Here is an 18,580-nt window from a genome sequence, read left to right on the forward strand (position 1 = left end):
AAACTCTAAGAAACCATTGCCCACCACCATCTTGAGGATGCTTCCCTACAGTTTCTTCTTAGTGTTTTATGGTCCTGTCTGTTATATTTAGTTCTTTGATACATTTTGAGTTGATTTTTTAATAAGAGAGAAAGGGGTCCTCTTTCATTTCTTTGGATATGAATATCCAGTTCCCCCAGCACCATTTGGTGAAGAGACTACTCTGCCCCAGGTAAATGAACTTGACAGTCTTGTCAAATATCAATTGTCCCTAATGTGAAAGTCTATTTTTGGGCTCTCAGTTCAATTCCACTGGTCAATATATCAATCTTTATGCCAGTACCATACTGTTTATATGCTTTGTAGCTTTGTTAAGATGCTTTAAATCAGGAGATATGAGTCCTCCAACTTTGCTCTTCTTTTTCAAGATATTGTTGGCTATTCAGGGCCCCTTACCCTTTCAAATAAATTTGATAACTAGCTTTTCCTTGAGGCTGTTGGAATTTTGATTGGGATTGCATTAATTATGTAAGTCAGTTTGGGTAGAATAGACATCTTAACAATATTTAGTCTTCCAATTTATGAACACAGGATGTCCTTCCGTTTATTTAGGTATTCTTTGATTTTTTTTCTTTTTGCAGTCACTTTCTCTCTTGTTGACAGACAAAACTGTTCTTATGGGAATTTTTGTACCTCAGAGTGTACAAGAAAAATATATCTAGATTGAGCCCATTTCTACTTTGCTGTAGTCCTAGCCCCCTCCCTGCAATGTCCATTAATATAATAGAGCCTAATGGCACTTCAAGGAAATAGCTAGGATATCACCTGTCCAGTTCCAATCACTTTTGATCCTGAAAAGGGACTTTTCTGATGGCCGTTGATATGTTTGTTTGTTTTTTTTCTTTAGCGATGTTTTCTGTAAAACATGTATAAGTCCTTTACATCTTTGGTTAAATTTATTCCTAGATATTTGACTCTTTTAGTTCCTATTGTAAATGGAATTTTTTTATGGACTTCCTCCTCAGATTGCTCATAACTAGTATATAGAAACACTACTGATGTTTGCATGTTGCTCTTGTATCCTGCCACATTGCTGAACGTGTTTATTAGAATAAGATATTCTAGCTAGAACATTTATGCAAAGAAGAGAAATAAAACCTTCACTATTCATTGATAATATGATCCTATAGCTAGAAAATCCTGAAAAAATCCACAACAAAGCTACTAGAATCAATAGACAAATTCACTAATGTAGCAGTATACAAGATTAGTATGCAAAAATCATAGAGTTTCTATATACTATTGATGAGCAATCTGAGGAGGAAATCATTTAAAAAATCCACATATAATAAAATAAAAGATTTATGAATAAACTTAACCAGCAATATAAAGGACCTCTATGTAAAAGCTACAAAACTTTGCAAAAAGAAGCCAAAGAAGACTTAAATAACTGGAAAGATATTCATGGACTGAAAGGCTAATAATCTTAAAATGTCAAATCTACCAAACCTGAATCACAGATTCAATGCAATCTCAATAAAAATTCCACTGGCCTTTTTTGCAGAAATGGAAAAGCCAATTATCAAATTTATTTGGAAGGCTAAGGGGCCTTGGATAGCCAAAAATGTTTTTAAGAAGAACTAAGTTAGAAGATACTCACTTCCTGACTTTAAAGCATATTACTTAGCTACAGTGGTAAAAACAGAATGGTACTTGCATAAAGACAGACTGATCAACGAAATCAAATGAAGAACTTTGAAAAAGACCCACACATCTGTGATCAGGTGATTTTTGACAAGGCTGACAAGCCCTCCCAGGTGGAACAGAACAGTCTTTTTGACAAATGGTGCTGGGAAAACAGGCTATCCATCTAAAAGTTAGAAAGACAACCACTATTTCACACCTTACACAAAAATTAACTCAAAATGGATCGAGGACTTGAACAGAAAAGCAATAACCATAAAACTCCTAGAAGAAAATGTAGGAAAACATTTTCAAGATCTTGTTGTCAGCTGTGGTTTCTTAAACTTTACACCCAAAGCACAAGCTACAAAAGAAAATATAAATAAATGGGACCTCCTCAGAATTCAACACTTTTACATCTCAAAGGACTTTGTCAAAAGGGTAAAAAGTCAGTGAACTCAATGGGAGAAAATATTTAGCAATCACATAACTGATAAGCATTTAATATCCATGATTTATAAAGAGGTACTACAACTCAGCAATAAAAAGACAAACTACCAGATTAAAAAATGGGCAAAATGCTTGAGCAGACATTGTCCAAAGAAGAAATATAGAAGACAAAAAAGCAAATAAAAAACTGTTCAATATCACTAGCAATTAGGGAAATGAAAATCAAAACTATAATGAAGTATTATTATTTATACTATTAAAAAGAAAACTACAAGTGTTAGAGAGGATGTGGAAAGATAGGAATACTTATTCACTCTTGGGGAGAATGGAGAATGGTACAGCCACTGTAGAGGGTTGTTCGGCAGTTCCTACAGAAGTTGAATATAAACTTGCCATGTGACCTGGCAATACCATTGCTAGGTATATATCCAGAAGAACTGAAACCAATGATACCAACAGACATCTGCCCATCCATGTTCATAGTGGCATTATTCACAGTCGACAAAGAAGACACAGCAAATAGACACAGAGAACAGACAACCGGGGGGGGGGGGGGGAAGGGAAGAGGAGATAAATAAATAAATAAATCTTTAAAAAAAAAAAGAAATGAAGTAATGAAGCATATAACAACATTGATGCATTGATGAATCTGGAAGACATTATATTGAGTGAAGCAAGGCAGACACAAAAGGACAAATACTGTACAATTGTACTATTATGAACTAAATATATTGTGTAACTCATGAAGTTAATAAGTTCCCAGAAAATAGAAGGAGGATAGAGATGGAAAGCTGAGGGTTAATCTGTGCAAAATTGGTAAAAAGGTTGCTTGTAAATCTTTGGAAATGAGTAGAAATGCCAAATGCACATCATTGTGTTTGAAACTAACAGTTATTATATGGGTATAACAGTGGTTGAAAGGGAAATCTGAGGATATATATATTACTAGAAGAAAGATAAAAAAGTAACATGGGACTGTATAACAGTGAAACCTCATGTGAAATATGAATATGTATAATATTGTATATATTAATATAAAGCTGTTTTTACAAAATAGAAAGACAAATTAGAGAGACAGTTACAGAATAGCAGCTATGTACAGCAGGGGGAGCATAAAGAGATTGAGAGGTGATGAGTTTTTTTGTTGTTATTGGTTGTTTATTATTGTTATTATTATCAGAATAATGAAAATGGTCTAATGCTGGTTGAAGTGATGAATGCACAACTATGTGATTATATCAGATACCATTGATGGTACACTTTGAATGGGTTTATGCTTTACTAATATATATCAATAAAATTGATTTGTTAAATATATATATATATATATATATATATATATATATATATATAGTCCTTCTCTTTCTAACAGTTTTGCATTTAATATCTATTTTCTCTGATATTAGTATGACTGCCTTAGCTCTTTTTTGGTTACTATGTGAGTGGTATATCTTTTTCCAACCTTTCATTTTCAACCTATTCCTGTTCTGGGGTCTAATTTGAGTTTCTTGTGGACAGCATACATATGGCTCATACTTTTTTATCCATTCTGCCAATCTGAATCTTTTGATTGGAGAATTTAATACCTTAATATTCTATGTTATTACTGAAAGGCAGCACTTATTCAACCATTTTTTCCTTTGGTTTTCATATATCATCTTATTTTTTTCTCTCTTTTTACCCTCTTTGTTACCCTTACTAATTCTATTCTGCACACTCCTCCATGCCTCTCTCTTCTGTCTTTTCCTTTCAACCTGCAGAAGTCCCTTGTTTTTGTAAGACATGTCTTTTGTTGAAGAATTCTCTCACTTTCAGTTTATCTATGACTATTTTAAACTCTCCCTCATTTACAAAGGACAGTTTTGCCAGAGAAATATTTTTTGATTGGCAGGTTTTCTCTTTAATTACCTTAAATATAGCATACCACTGCCTTTGCACCTTCATGGTTTCTGATGAGAAATCAATACTTAGTATTATTAAGAATGCCTTGTATGTGAAGAATTGCTTTTCTCTTGTTGCTTTCAGAATTCTTTCTATATCTTTGGCATTTGACATTCTGTTTAGTATGCTTCCTGTTTTGTGTATGTTAGGATTTGTTCTGTGTGGAATACAGACATTGTGCTTCTTAGACATGTGTTTTTATGCCTTTCATTAGGTTGATAAATTTTCAACTGTTATTACTCAAATATTCTTTCTTCCCCTTTTCCTTGCTCTTCTACTTCTGGGATACCCTGCTGCATATGTTTGTACATTTCATGCTGTTGCTCAAACCCCCAAGATACTGCTCATTTTTTTTCTATTCTTATCCCAGTCTGTTCTTCTGACTATGATTTCTAGTGTCCTCTCATCTAATTCAATTAATTCTTTCTTCTACATTTTCAAATCTGTTCTTATATGCCCCCAGTGTATTTTTAATGTCCACTGTTGAACCTTTCCTCCTCACCATTTCTGGTGTTTCTTTTTAAATGTTCATACTCTCGCACATTGCCTTCTTTTTTTTTTCCTGAAGATTTATTTTTTATTTATTTCTCTCCCCTCCCCCCCCCCCCCCAGTTGTCTGCTCTCTGTGTCCATTCTCTGTGTGTTCTTTTGTGTCTGCTTGTATTCTTGTTAGTGGCACTGGGAATCTGTGTTTCTTTTTTGTTGCGTCATCTTGCTACGTCAGCTCTCTGTGTGTGTGGCACCACTCCTGGGTAGGCTACACTTTTGTCGCACAGGGTGACTCTCCTTACAGGTGCACTCCTTGGTCATGGCACTCCCCTATGCAGGGGAAACCCCAGTGTGGCATGGACCAGCTCACCACACGGGTCAGGAGGCCCTGGTTTGAACTCTAGACTTCCCATGTGGTAGGCAGATGCTCTATCAGTTGAGGCAAATCTGCTTCCCACACATGGTCTTCTTAATATCCTTTAGCTCTGTATCCACATTTTCCTTCATGTCCTTCACTTGATTCAGGAAATTTCTTTGAACTTTTAAATTAGATTTTCCAAATTCTGTGTCTCCTCTGTGTTTTTAATTTGTTCTCCTGACTGAGTCATATCTCCCTGTTTCTTAGTATGGCTTGTAATTTTTGCTGACCTTCTGGGCATGTATTATCCTGAAGGTCAGTTTCCCTCTTGTCTAGGGTTTTATTGTTGATTAACTTTGTGTTAGGGCTCTTCTTTGATACTTGGTCCAACTTATTTTGGATCTTTAGAGTAGGTCATGTTTAATTTCATATTTTCTCAGCTTTTCTTCATCTGATTCTTGCCCTTGATCTGCAGTATACTTTTTAAGGTTGCTCTTTTGTGCAATTGTTTCACTTCTGGAGAAAGCTTCCTTTTCTCTATTGTTTCTCTGGAAATTTTGATCTGTTCTACTTATTTTTATGCAAAATTTTCTCCTCAGCTCCTCTGATTTGCAAATTCTCTCTCTCACTCAATGCCTTCTTTTCCTTACTTTTTTCAGTTCTGGGACCCCTCCTCTCTTACAGAATTTCAGTTCCCCCTGCCTTTCTTTTTCAGTCAGTCTTTTCTGCCTCTGGTTTCTTTCCCGTCAGGATATCTAACCCTAGAGTCCCAAATGGAGTTGATCCAGAAAGGTGGATCAGTTCAGAAAGTTCCATTTTGCACTAAGGTGGTCTAGTGAACAGAGACTAGATTGAGTGAGTGCACCTCTTGCCAACAGTTCTGTCCTTATCTTTCTCCCCAAAACCTGAGAATGCTTTTTGTATATGGCACTCCTCAGTGGCTTGTTCTCTGTCCTGGGGCTCAGCAGACATGGGTCCCTGTGCCCGGATATACATGGGGTTCTTACTTGCTGCTGTGAGTGAAACCACTGCAAGAGGCCTCAGGCTGTGCTGTCTCTGCAACTCCCAAGCCTTGTGGGACCAAATGAAGGAGGTTGTCTGGGAGATCAGCTTTTGGAATAAAATCTCCTACATGATCTTGGAGATTATTTTGTTTTTTCTTTGATTCAGTGCTTATAGAGTCCTTCTCCAGTCTCTGATGTTCTCCAGGGTTCTAAGCAAGTGGAACGTCTTTTATTAGTTGATTTTGAGGGAAGATTTTCCAGGGGATTGTTTTGCTACCGTCTTGATAACATGCTCAGAATATAGCTTATTTTTGTTTTTTTCTTTTCATTCACAACCCTATGGTTTCATATTATTTTTTCTACTGGCATGTCCTTATCAGCTCAAGTTCCATCACTTCCTCAAAATACTCACATTAAAATTTAACCCACAGTGAACTGTGTAAGCATAGGCATCGTCCTTCAACTCACTGTATATTCTTTCCCACATCCAAAAGTGCAGGTAAGAATAGTGTTTTAGTTTCTTAGGCTGCTCAAGTAAATGTCATGATATGGGTGAGGTTAAAAAATAAGAATTTATTAGCTTATGGTTTTGAAGCTAAAAGAAAGTCCAAATCAAGACATCATCAAGGTGATGCTTTCTTTCTGAAGACCTGCATTCTGGGGCTGACTGACGATGATCATTTGCTCCTCTGTCTCATGGCAAGGCAAATGACTGGGTCTCCTGGTTTCCCCTTCCATGCCAGGTTTCTTTGATTTTAGCTTCTTGTTTCCATGACTTCTCTCCCTCTGTCTAAATTTCATTCTGCTTATATATCAGGATTAAAATCCATCCTGATTCAGTTGGGTCTTACCAAACTGAAGGGGCCTCATCAAAAGGTTCTACTTACAATGGGTTCACACCTGCAGGAATGGATTAACTTTAAAAACATATTTTGCTGGGGTACATACAGCTTCTAAACACCACAAATTAATCTATCCCTGAACAGTTATTGTGAGGATTATAAGACTTAAGTTTAACAAATAGAAATCTGTATAAGAATCCAGAACAATGTCTAGCAAATAGAAAAAAGCACAATGAATGTTGATGTTTGTATATCCATATCTATATCTGTTTCTGTATCAATCTATAACTATGAATTGAGAAAGAGAGAGAACCAATTATGTATATGGCAAAAGGAGACTGTTTCCCTAAAGTTCTAAAGTGTTTACTAGATCTAGGAATGAATTCAAAGAGATGAAAATTATGTTTGAATATGACATTCCCTAGTGGGCATCTTGCCTTTGAGCAGGAATCCTGAATCTCATATTCTTTTATTAAGTACTCCCCCCACTCCAATCACTCTCTTTTCTCTGTTCCCATTGCAAGAGAAGCCATTCTAAAGCAAGCCCTGCTGTGTATGCATATTAAAACCCTTCAGAAAACCCCATTTTAACAGATCATTAAATATTATTGCTTGCGAGAGGGTAAAAATCCAAGACTCCAGATCAAACACATTTTTATTCTTTTTGTTTTAATTTTTCTATTAGGATACTTAAGCAGAAAGCATGTTTAATTTCTAAAACAAACAAACCCTCAAAATCCACATGCAAGGAAACTGAATGCCTGTTAGTAAACAGGAAAACATCCAAAAACAAATAAATTTCATCCAATTTTGCTTAGAGAATTAAATAGTGGATTAAAGAAGGATCCTAAACTAGTTTGTAATTTTCTGTCTTGCCATCAGCTATTAAGACACAGCTGACATGCACTATAGAAATAAACATGCCCCCCCAGTCTTGTTTCTAAGACCCAATATGATGATGCAGTCTTTGCTTTACTCAGTAATTGCAGTATTTATAGATGGAGGAGATTCTCAATAGAGTTTTATGATGACAAATGAATGGAAGGGCAGGGCAGTATATCAGCAAGAGGTTAAGAGGCACAGACTTTCAATAGCTGCAGCCCAGTTTTCCCGGACAAGATCTTTTCCTTTTTGACTGATAAATTTGCATACATTTTACAATGAAGAATGCTAGTTACCCACCAACCTTCTTCTTTGTTGTTGTTTTACAGATTTTTATGTAATTTGTTATTCTACTTTGTGTCCTGATTTGATGACCGTAATTGGAGAATGCTTCATTTTCTGAAAGTAGGGGTAGTTAGTGGAGGTGCAAAATGAAAGGCTCCTTATTAAGATGCATTCTGGTGTTGCAGTTCTCTGAAGGTCCCTGTGGCCATGCTCCCAGGTAATTACTTCCTCTGCTAGCTGGTCCTTCATTGTGTCAGGATACACGGGAAAAATATGAGAAATGACACCTACTGGTGTTGACTCAGTGAAACTGTTGTGAAAATAATTACCAACAGTGCCTTTGGTTAAACATTGAAAGCAATTACAGTATTACAATTATGGTAATGATCAGAAACTCTGTTTCAACAGTAGAAAGAAAAGAATAGTAGAGAGATAATTGCTGAGGTAATTGAGAAGATTTCTTTTTTGAAAAAGCTGAGTGAAACATCTTCCTAAAAGTTGCGTTCACCTTTTCTACAAAAACAGTATAACAGATGGACACAGCATTGCTTAGCCTAACTGTCTCGGAACTTCCTCAATACTTGTTTCTTGAGCTGCAGAGGAAGTTAGGATGTCACCAAATAGGTCAGTTATGATCATCTTAGCCTTGTATCTGTTGCCCTGATTCTCATTCCCATCTACTCCTTTGTTTATACTGCTGGCACTCAGCAGCAAGCCATTCTCTACATTTGAGCACCTAATAAAACTCCTCAGGCAAGGAAATTTAATTTTTCAGCATTATCCTAGGCTTCCTATAGGGAAAACATTGTGTTTTTATTATACAAAGGAGTTTTTAATATATTATGTTCAATTCTTGTATAGCAGTTGACATAGATGTTATGTGCTGGCAGGTCATTTTCCTCTCTACAGAATTAAAGCGATACAGGTTTGCTTAAATAAATTAACTTTACATGTTGACACACACATTGGGTATATTTGGTGAAAAGATAGTTTTGGATTCTAATCATATGGAAGAAAAGGGAAGGATGCATAAAGACTGTTCAATAACTTATTCACTGATTTGTTTGTTCAATAAATATTATCAAATACTTAAGTTATGCCAGGCACATGTGATACAACAAGGAAGCAAATAACCAAATATCCCTACCCTCCTGGAGGTTATATTTTAGTGGGGGAGAGGAGATAATTTCAAGAAATATTAGATATAAATTTTATCCTATGTCGGAGGGATCAGGAGGAGAGTCTGTGAGGACAAGTATGGAGATGGGTTAAATCTTAAATAGTGTGATCTAGGTAGAATTCACTGAGAAGATGATATTGATAAAAAATTATAAAAGAGATGATGTCGTATCACACATTACCATTTGTATTACATTTGAAGATTCATTTAATTATTTAAAATTATTTATTAAGGACTTATCATACTTTGAAGGATACAGGGAGGGCTACATTTTAATCTTTATTTTACATATAAGGACTCCATCAAATGGAGAGTTTAAGTAATTTGTTCAAGGTCACACACAAGGAAGCAACAACACATGTTAAAACCAGCAGCTAAACTATCTGAGGTCATCAAGTATCAGGTTTCTCACCTGACACTTGGGCACAGATAGCTATTGCACAAGGTTTTTCTAAGTTATAGCTCTTTAAAAAAGATCTGAAGGACATTAACAGTTCATTTTGAATAGGTATCATTGTTAACTTTTATCCTCAAATTTTTAAAATAATAATGCAAGCCTGCATTGCGTGTCTGTATTAATCCTCACAGCAGCCCTCCACAGATGAGTAAACTGAAGTGGTAAAGAGATGTTTAAATCACCTCTCAAAGATCACCCAGCCAGGAAATGGCTAAGCTTGACCTTGAACGTAGTAGACCTGTGTCTCTTCAAAACCTGGTCTCTTAGCAACTGTTCCAGATACAATTCTTTCTCATCTAGAAGCTTCCAGTCTAACTGGGGTTGCAGGGTGATTCTGTGAAGTTGAGACGAGATTATCTGGGAGAGGCCTCTGGCCCCAGAAGTGTAGAATATGAGCAACTGGGGCAGAGGCATCAGCAGATCTGAGCGAAGGCAGGCTTCCTTAGTGTTTGGGCCACTGGATAAATATTATAAATAATGCTATGTATTTCCTCTTCCAGATTATTTTAGGCTCAGTTTGTCAAGTTACATAAAATATTTTGTTTACGTATGCATCAGGTTTGTATTGCATTTATACATTTATTAATATTGGGAGAAAATTATATATCTTTACAATATTTTTCTGATGAAGAATACATTGTGTCTCTCTATTTATTCAGTCTCTCCATGTGCATCAGTAAAGTCCAACAGTTCCAAAGTTTCATAGTGTTCTTCAGTTACCTTGTATTCTGTTTATGAAGAGTTAATTTAAAATTTGTGTTGCTACCATGAGTGTGCTCTGTTTTCTATATATATTGTTAATTATAGGGGAAAGCTGTTGATTTTTTTTTTTTTAATTGACTTTGTAATAATATTACATTAAAAATATATATGTGAGGTCCCATTCAACCCCACCCCCCCACCCCCCCTTTCCCCCCCCCCCAACAACACTCGTTCCCATCATCATGACACATCCATTGGATTTGGTAAGTACATCTTTGGGCACCTCTGCACCTCATATACATTGGTTCACATCATGGCCCATACTCTCCTCTATTCCATCATGTAGGCCCTGTGAGGATTTACAATGTCCGGTGATTACCTCTGAAGCACCATCCAGGGCAGCTCCATGTCCCGAAGATGCCTCCACCTCTCATCTCTTCCTGCCTTTCCCCATACCCTTTGTCCATTATGTCCACTTTTCCCAATCCAATGCCACCTCTTCTATGTGGACACTGGATTGGTTGTGTCCATTGCACCTTTATGTCAAGAGGAGGCTCAGATTCCACCTGGATGCTGGATGCAATCCTCCCATTTTCAGTTGTAATCACTCTAGGCTCCATGGTGTGGTGGTTGTCCTTCTTCACCTCCATCTTAGCTGAGTGTGGTAAGTCCAATAAATCAGATTGTAGGTGCTGGAGTCTGTTGAGGCTCAGGATCTGGCTATCACATTGTCAGTCCAGAGATTCAAATCCCCTAAATATATCTTAAACCCCAACATTAACTGCACCTCCAGCACATTAGCATGAAAGTCTTATGAAGGGAGATCCCATCTGAGTCCGGATTCATCACACATAAACACCATTTCCAAAGAGGGGCCATCTGCCCTGGTAGTTAACCCCATCAGCCATGACCATAACTCCCATGGGTCTCTTTAGCCCTCAAAGGAACCAATATCTGGGGGTTGTATCTGCTTTATCTGTCTCTCTGACTCTGCTCAGTTGTGCATGAGGGCAAACCTTCTGCCAGCCTCCAGACTCTTTTTTAGAAACTCGTAGCCATATAAACTCATTTCTCCTTTCCATTTCCCCCTTACTTTAGGTCAAACAGCATTTTAAAGTCATGGTATTTTATGTAGACATGGATATTCTGCTGATCCGCATTGAACCTTCCGTATAAGGTCATTTTCCAGTTGCATCATCAGTTGGTAGTTGATAGTGGTCCCTCGTTGCCAGGGAGGCTCATCCCCGGGTGTCATGTCCCACGCTGGGGGGAAGGCATTGCATTTACATGCTGAGTTTGGCTTCGAGACTGGCCACATTTGAGTAACATGAAGGCTGACAGAAGGAAATTCCCAGGCACAAAGTTGCTCTAGGCCTTGTTATTATTTTGGGTTTATCAGCTCACAAGCATAGTCATTAGTATCAGGGGCTCACTGTTGAACCCTCACTCCCTCCCGGTCCCCACCACTGTACCTGGGAGACTGTCGCTGCTCCCCTAGGGACCACGACAGAGCACCACTGGCCGGGAACCCAGTACCCCCCCTACTGTGGTTTTTAATTGTTGCCACTATGAGTATATCCAAACATTACCATGCACCCTGGACATATGTTCTGTACAGCTCCCTGTCAGTCATATATCATCTGTCATTGGTATCCCATACCAGTATCCCTCCATTGCCATTATTGAAACACTCTGTGATCCAGAACTCCCCGAAATTTGAAGCCCAATATAATGTCATGGTCCCTTACTAGGGAATGGCATATAGCGATGAGTTTAAAGGATAGATAAAGAACTTGGATAAAGTTAGATAAAGAACTTAGATAAAGAATGTTGACTTGAAAAAATTCCACATCCTATTTTTTTCTTTCCCCCCCCCCCCCCTAATTATTCAGCTTTTCTTCACAGGAGTCCTAGACCACAGCAATGTATATATATAATATACAGCACTCCCACACATCCACCAGAAAACCTTTTCCCTTCCACAGTGATACTCTTACGCCCTATTCATATCATATTTACTTAAAGTGATGTACAGAGTCTGAGACATTAGCTTTCTAACAAGGTGACATCTGTATTTACATTATGGTGCATACTTTAGGATACACAGTTCTTTACATTTTTAGTTATCCTATGTTTTACATTATGGTTTACATTATCAGTCTGTCATCTCCTATATGTTATGGTGTAATATTACATGTTTTATATCCATCCTTGTGTACTCTCAAGAAACTCCTCTCTTACCCCCCATTTACTTTGGTTCCACACATTTAACGTCCATTTTCCCTTCCACCTTAGTGCCCTCAGTGATAGCCAACCTCCGTTTCCTGAGGAGCCACTTCCAGAGATAGATGGAATAGTGTTCAGGGCCTAACTTGCTCAACTGCCCCAATGCCCTGGGAGCCACCCTTTCTCTCGAGGGATACAGTTCCCTCTATTGGATGGCATTAGTCCTCCCCAGGATGTGGGTCCACCCCCACTCTCACTACTTGGGTTTCTACCCCATGGTGTCACCCACTCTGGCAGAATGAGCATTTAGACATTCCCCAGGAGCCCGTCCTGCATCAGACCTTCCCCTCCGAGCATTCTAAACAGGTAACCCTCTTTATTATATTTTGATATGATTTTCTCGGCATTTTACTCTCCACCAACACCTGACCCTCTCCTGGTTCGTATGCTACCCCTCCCTCCCCCCACTTTTGGGCAACGTTACCCACCCGTCCCTCCCCAGCCACCCTCAAACCCGCAAAGCCCCAAGCAAAGGCAACCCCTTGCCCCCCTTTTATCTCTTCTTTGTGTTCATACTTACCACCATCTCGTCTTAAATTCCACCCCTGCAGACATCGGCTCATATCCTTCCTCCACCCTCCGATTTCCTGCAAGCCTATCGTTCAGTCTCTTGCTATCTAGGGCAGCTTGTTTATTTCATATCATTGAGGTCATGTAGTATTTGTCCTTCAATGTCTGGGTTGCTTCACTCAACATAAGGTTCTCAAGATTCATCCATGTTATCACATGTGTTTGTAGTGTGTTTGTTCTTACAGCCGAGTAGTATTCCATTGTGTGTATATACCACATTTTATTGATCCACTCGTCTGTTGATGGGCATTTGGGTTGATTCCAACTTTTGGCAATAGTGAACAATGCTGCTATGAACATTGGTGTACATATATTGGTTTGTGTTCTTGTTTTCAGTTCTGCTGGGTATATTCCCAGCAGTGGTATTGCTGGGTCATATGGCAAATCTATGGCTAGTTTTTTGAGAAACCGCCATACTGTTCTCCAGAATGGTTGGATCCTTCTGCATTCCCACCAGCAGTGGATGAGTGTTCCCCTTCCTTCACATCCTCTCCAGCACTTGTATTCTTCTGTTTTTTTCATAGCTGCCAATCTTATGGGTGTAAGATGGTATCTCATTGTGGTTTTGATTTGCATTTCCCTGATAGCTAGAGATTTGGAACATTTTTTCATGTGCTTTCTTGCCATTTGTATTTCTTCTTCGGAGAAGTGTCTGTTTAAGTCTTTTTCCCATTTTTTAAATGGATTGTTTATCTTTTTATTTTCAAGATGTAGGAGTTCTTTATATATGCAAGTTATAAGTTTCTTATCAGATATATGATTGCCAAATATTTTCTCCCACTGTGTGGGCTCCCTTTTTACTTTCTTGACAAACTCCTTTGAGGTGCAGAAGGCTTTAATTTTGAGGAAGTCCCATTTATCTATTAGTTCTTTTGCTGCTCGTGCTTTTGGTGAGATATTCATAAATCCATTACCTATTACAAGGTCCTGTAGATGTTTCCCTACACTGCTTTCTAAGGTTTTTATGGTCTTGGCTCTTATATTTAGGTCTTTGATCCATCTTGAGTTGATCTTTGTATAAGGTGTGAGATGGTAATCCTCTTTCATTCTTCTACATATGGCTATCCAGTTCTCCAGACACCATTTGTTGAATAGGCCACTCTCTCCCAGTTGAGAGGGTTTGGTGGCTTTATCGAATATTATGTGGTTGTATATGTGAGGTTCTATATCAGAGCTTTCAATTCGATTCCATTGGTCTATATGTCTCTCCTTATGCCAATACCATGCTGTTTTCACCACCGTAGCTTTATAGTATGTTTTGAAGTCAGGCAGTGTGATTCCTCCAATTTCGTTTTTCTTTTTCAGTATGTCTTTGGCTATTCGGGGTCTCTTTCCTTTCCAAATAAATTTCATAGTTAGTTTTTCTAGTTCCTTAAAGAAGGCTGCATTGATTTTTATTGGGATTGCATTGAATGTGTAGATCAATTTTGGTAGGATAGACATCTTAATAATGTTCAGTCTTCCTATCCATGAACAAGGAATAGTCTTCCATTTATTTAGGTCTTCTTTGATTTCCTTGAACAATCTTGTATAGTTCTCAGTGTATAAGTTCTTTACCTCTTTAGTTAAATTTATTCCTAAGTATTTGATTTTTTTATTTACTATTGTGAATGGTATTTGTTTCTTGATTTCCTCCTGATCTTGCTCATTATTGGTGTACAGAAATGCTACTGATTTTTGCGCATTGATCTTATAACCTGCGACTTTACTAAACTCATTTATGAGTTCTAGAATCTTCGTTGTAGATCTCTCAGGGTTTTCTATGTATAGGATCATGTCATCTGCAAATAATGAAATTTTGACTTCTTCCTTTCCAATTTGAATGCCTTTTATTTCTGGTTCTTGCCTCAGTGCTCGAGCAAGTACTTCTAAGACAATGTTAAATAGGAGCGGCGACAGTGGGCATCCTTGTCTTGTTCCTGAGTTTAGAGGGAAGGAGTCTAGGATTTCTCCATTGTAAACAATATTGGCTTTAGGTTTTTCATATATACTCTTTATCATGTTTAAAAAATTTCCTTGTATTCCAATCATTTGGAGTGTTTTTATCAAGAAAGGGTGCTGTATTTTGTCAAATGCTTTTTCTGCATCAATAGATATAATCATGTGATTTTTTTCCTTCAATCTGTTTATATGGTGTATTACGTTGATTGATTTTCTTATGTTGAACCATCCTTGCATACCTGGGATGAATCCCACTTGGTCGTGGTGTATAATTCGTTTAATGTGTTGTTGAATACGATTAGCAAGTATTTTGTTAAGTATTTTTGCGTCTAGGTTCATTAGAGAAATTGGTCTGTAATTTTCCTTTCTTGTGATGTCTTTGTTTGGCTTTGGTACTAGGGTAATGTTGGCATCATAGAAGGAGTTGGGTAATGTTCTTTCTGTTTCGATGGTTTGGAATAGTTTCAGCAGGATTGGTGTCAGTTCTTTCCGGAATGTTTTATAGAATTCACCTGTGAAGCCATCTGGCCCTGGGCTCTTCTTAGTTGGGAGATTTTTAATAACTGATTCTATCTCTCTGCTTGTGATTGGTTTGTTAAGATCATCAATTTCTTCTTTTGTCAATATGGGCTGTTTATGTGTTTCTAGGAATTTGTCCATTTCCTCTAGATTGTCATTTTTGTTGGAATATAGTTTTTCAAAATATCCTCTTATGATAGTCTTTATTTCTGTGGGGTCAGTGGTGATATCGCCTTTCTCATTTCTTATTTTGTGTATTTGCATCTTCTCTCTTTTTTTCTTTGTTAGTGTTGCTAAAGGTTTGTCAATTTTGTTAATCTTCTCAAAAAACCAGCTCTTGGTCTTGTTTATCTGTTCAAGTGCTTTCTTATTTTCTATTTCATTTAGTTCTGCTCTTATCTTTGTTATTTCCTTCCTTCTTCTTCCTGTTGGGTTACTTTGTTGTTGTTTTTCTAATTCCTTCAAATGTGCAGTTAGTTCTTCAATTTTTGCTCTTTCTTCTTTTTTGATATATGAATTTATGGCTATAAACTTCCCTCTCAGTACTGCTTTTGCTGCATCCCATAAATTTTGGTATGTTGTGTTATCATTATCATTTGTTTCAAGGTAGTCATTGATTTCTTTTGAGATTTCCTCTTTGACCCACTGTTTTTCTAAGAGTGTGTTGTTTAATTTCCAAATCGTGGTGTGAAATCTGGGCTTCTTTCCCTTGCAAATCTCCAGCTTGACTCCACTGTGGTCAGAGATAATGTTTTGTATGATTTCAATCTTTCTGAATTCGTTCAGCCTTTCTTTGTGGCCTAGCATATGATCTATCTTGGAGAATGATCCATGTGCGCTTGAGAAAAATGTATATCCTGCTGTGTTTGGGTGTAGCGATCTATATATGTCTATTAGATCGAGCTCCTCTAATATACTATTCAGATGTTTTGTGTCTTTGGTGATTCTCTTTTGAGATGTTCTGTCCAGAATTGAAAGTGGTGTATTAAAATCCCCCACTATAATTGTAGATGTATCTATTCTTTCACTTAGTTTTTCCAGCGTTTGCCTGACGTATTTAGAGGCACCCTTGTTAGGGGCATAGATATTTATGATTGTTCGATCTTCTTGACAGATTTTCCCTTTGACTAAAATGTAGTATCCTTCTTTGTCTCTCACAATTGTTTCACATTTAAAGTCTATTTTGTCTGATATTAATATAGCTACTCCTGCCTTTTTTTGGTTATTGTTAGCTTGTATGATTGTTTTCCAGCCTTTCACTTTCAATCTCCATGCGTCTCTGGGTCTAAGATGTGTCTCTTGTAGACAGCATATGGATGGGTCATATTTCCTTATCCAGTGTCCCAGTCTGAATCTTTTGATAGGTGAGTTTAATCCATTGACATTCAGTGTTATTACTATCAAGGAATTATTTGTGTTAGCCATATTTTGATTGGATTTGTGTTTGTCATATTTTGTTTGTATATTTTTTTTTTGTCTTTTTTGTTGTTGTTGTTGGTCTTATACTCTCCTCCAACTTTGCCTTTCCTGTTTTTTCCTTTCTTCCTGCAGAACTCCCTTTAGAATTTCTTGAAGGGGAGGTTTCTTGTTGGTATACTCTTTCAGTTTCTGTTTGTCTGCGAATATTTTGAACTCTCCATCATGTTTGAATGCTAGTTTAGCTGGATAGAGTATTCTTGGTTGGAAATTTTTTTCCTTTAGTACCTTGACTATATCATACCACTGTCTTCTTGCCTCCATGGTTTCAGAAGAGAAATCAGCACTTAATCTAATTGAGCTTCCCTTGTATGTGATGGTTTTCTTTTCTCTTGCTGCTTTTAGGATCTTCTCTTTGTCTTGAGCATTGGATAATTTGACAAGTATATGTCTTGGGGTGGGCCTGTTGGGGTTTATGACTTGTGGAGTGCGCTGTGCTTCTTGGATATGTACATCTGTCTCTTTCAGTAGATTTGGGAAGTTTTCAGTCATTATTTCCTGCAACACTCTTTCTGACCCCTTTCCCTTCTCTTCACCTTCTGGAATGCCTATAATACGTATGTTTGAGCGTTTTGCATTGTCATTCAGGTCCCTAAATCCTAATTGGATTTTTTCTATCTTCTTATTGACCCCTTCTACTATCTGTTTGATTTCTGATGTACTGTCTTCCACATCACTAATTCTCTGCTCTGTCTCTTCTAGTCTGCTGATATTTGCTGCAAGTGTATTTTTGATTTCTTGAACTGTGGTGTTCATTCCCATCATATCTGTTATGTTTTTGCGTATGTCTGCAATTTCCCCTCCAAGTGATGTCTTCATGTTGTTAACCTCTTTCATTACTGCATCAAATTTGTCGGTGATAAATGTTCTGAGATCTTTCATTGCTTGTGCCAAGTTTTGCTCCCCTTCGTGATTATTGGTTTGTTGATTGGATTCAGCCATGTTTTCCTGATTATTGGTTTGGTTCGTAGATTTTTGTTGCTTTCTGGTCATCTCTTTATTTTGACGAATTTAATCAGTTCCTTAGCTTCTTTGTCTGCTCTTGGAGGTTAATTAGTTGTTATTTTTGCACAGGTGTTATATCTTCTCTTTGTCACTTTTTTCTTCTTATTCTAGTTACTTGTTGTTGGTTAAGTTCACTTTAGAGGAAAGTATTAGTGTTGGGGAAAGGCAATTGTGTAAGCAAGGGAAAAGTGTAAAGTTGTATTGGTGATGTATGTTAATAAAGCAGGAATATGAGATCTGGAAGGATGGAGGTTAGATTCATGTAGATTGTATAGAGTTATAGCTGTAGGTAGAGTACCTTTTATGAAGTTGATGACTGAATTTGGGAGGAATATGGTATGAACTACACAGCTATTGTTTTCATGAGAGAGGGAAAAAGAAAAGAAAGGTAATAGTTTCAAGAGTGGATAATAGACAGAAAACAGAACAAAGGTATTAGAAATTAAGAGTTAGACACTTTGTGGATCAAAGAACGGGAGGTGGGGGGTGGAATATAGGAGAGACAGTAGATGATAGTGGATATCAAGATGC

At 37.4% G+C, this 18,580-nt stretch overlaps 1 protein-coding gene across 1 annotated transcript in view; it reads left to right on the top strand.

Moving 5' to 3' along the window:
• The window catches only part of KCTD8 (potassium channel tetramerization domain containing 8), a 317,873-nt gene that overhangs the window by 273,761 nt on the left and 25,532 nt on the right, over positions 1-18,580 (top strand). The window lies entirely within an intron of this gene.

Source organism: Dasypus novemcinctus, chromosome 1 (assembly GCF_030445035.2).
Source record: "Dasypus novemcinctus isolate mDasNov1 chromosome 1, mDasNov1.1.hap2, whole genome shotgun sequence".
Lineage (NCBI taxonomy): Eukaryota > Metazoa > Chordata > Mammalia > Cingulata > Dasypodidae > Dasypus > Dasypus novemcinctus.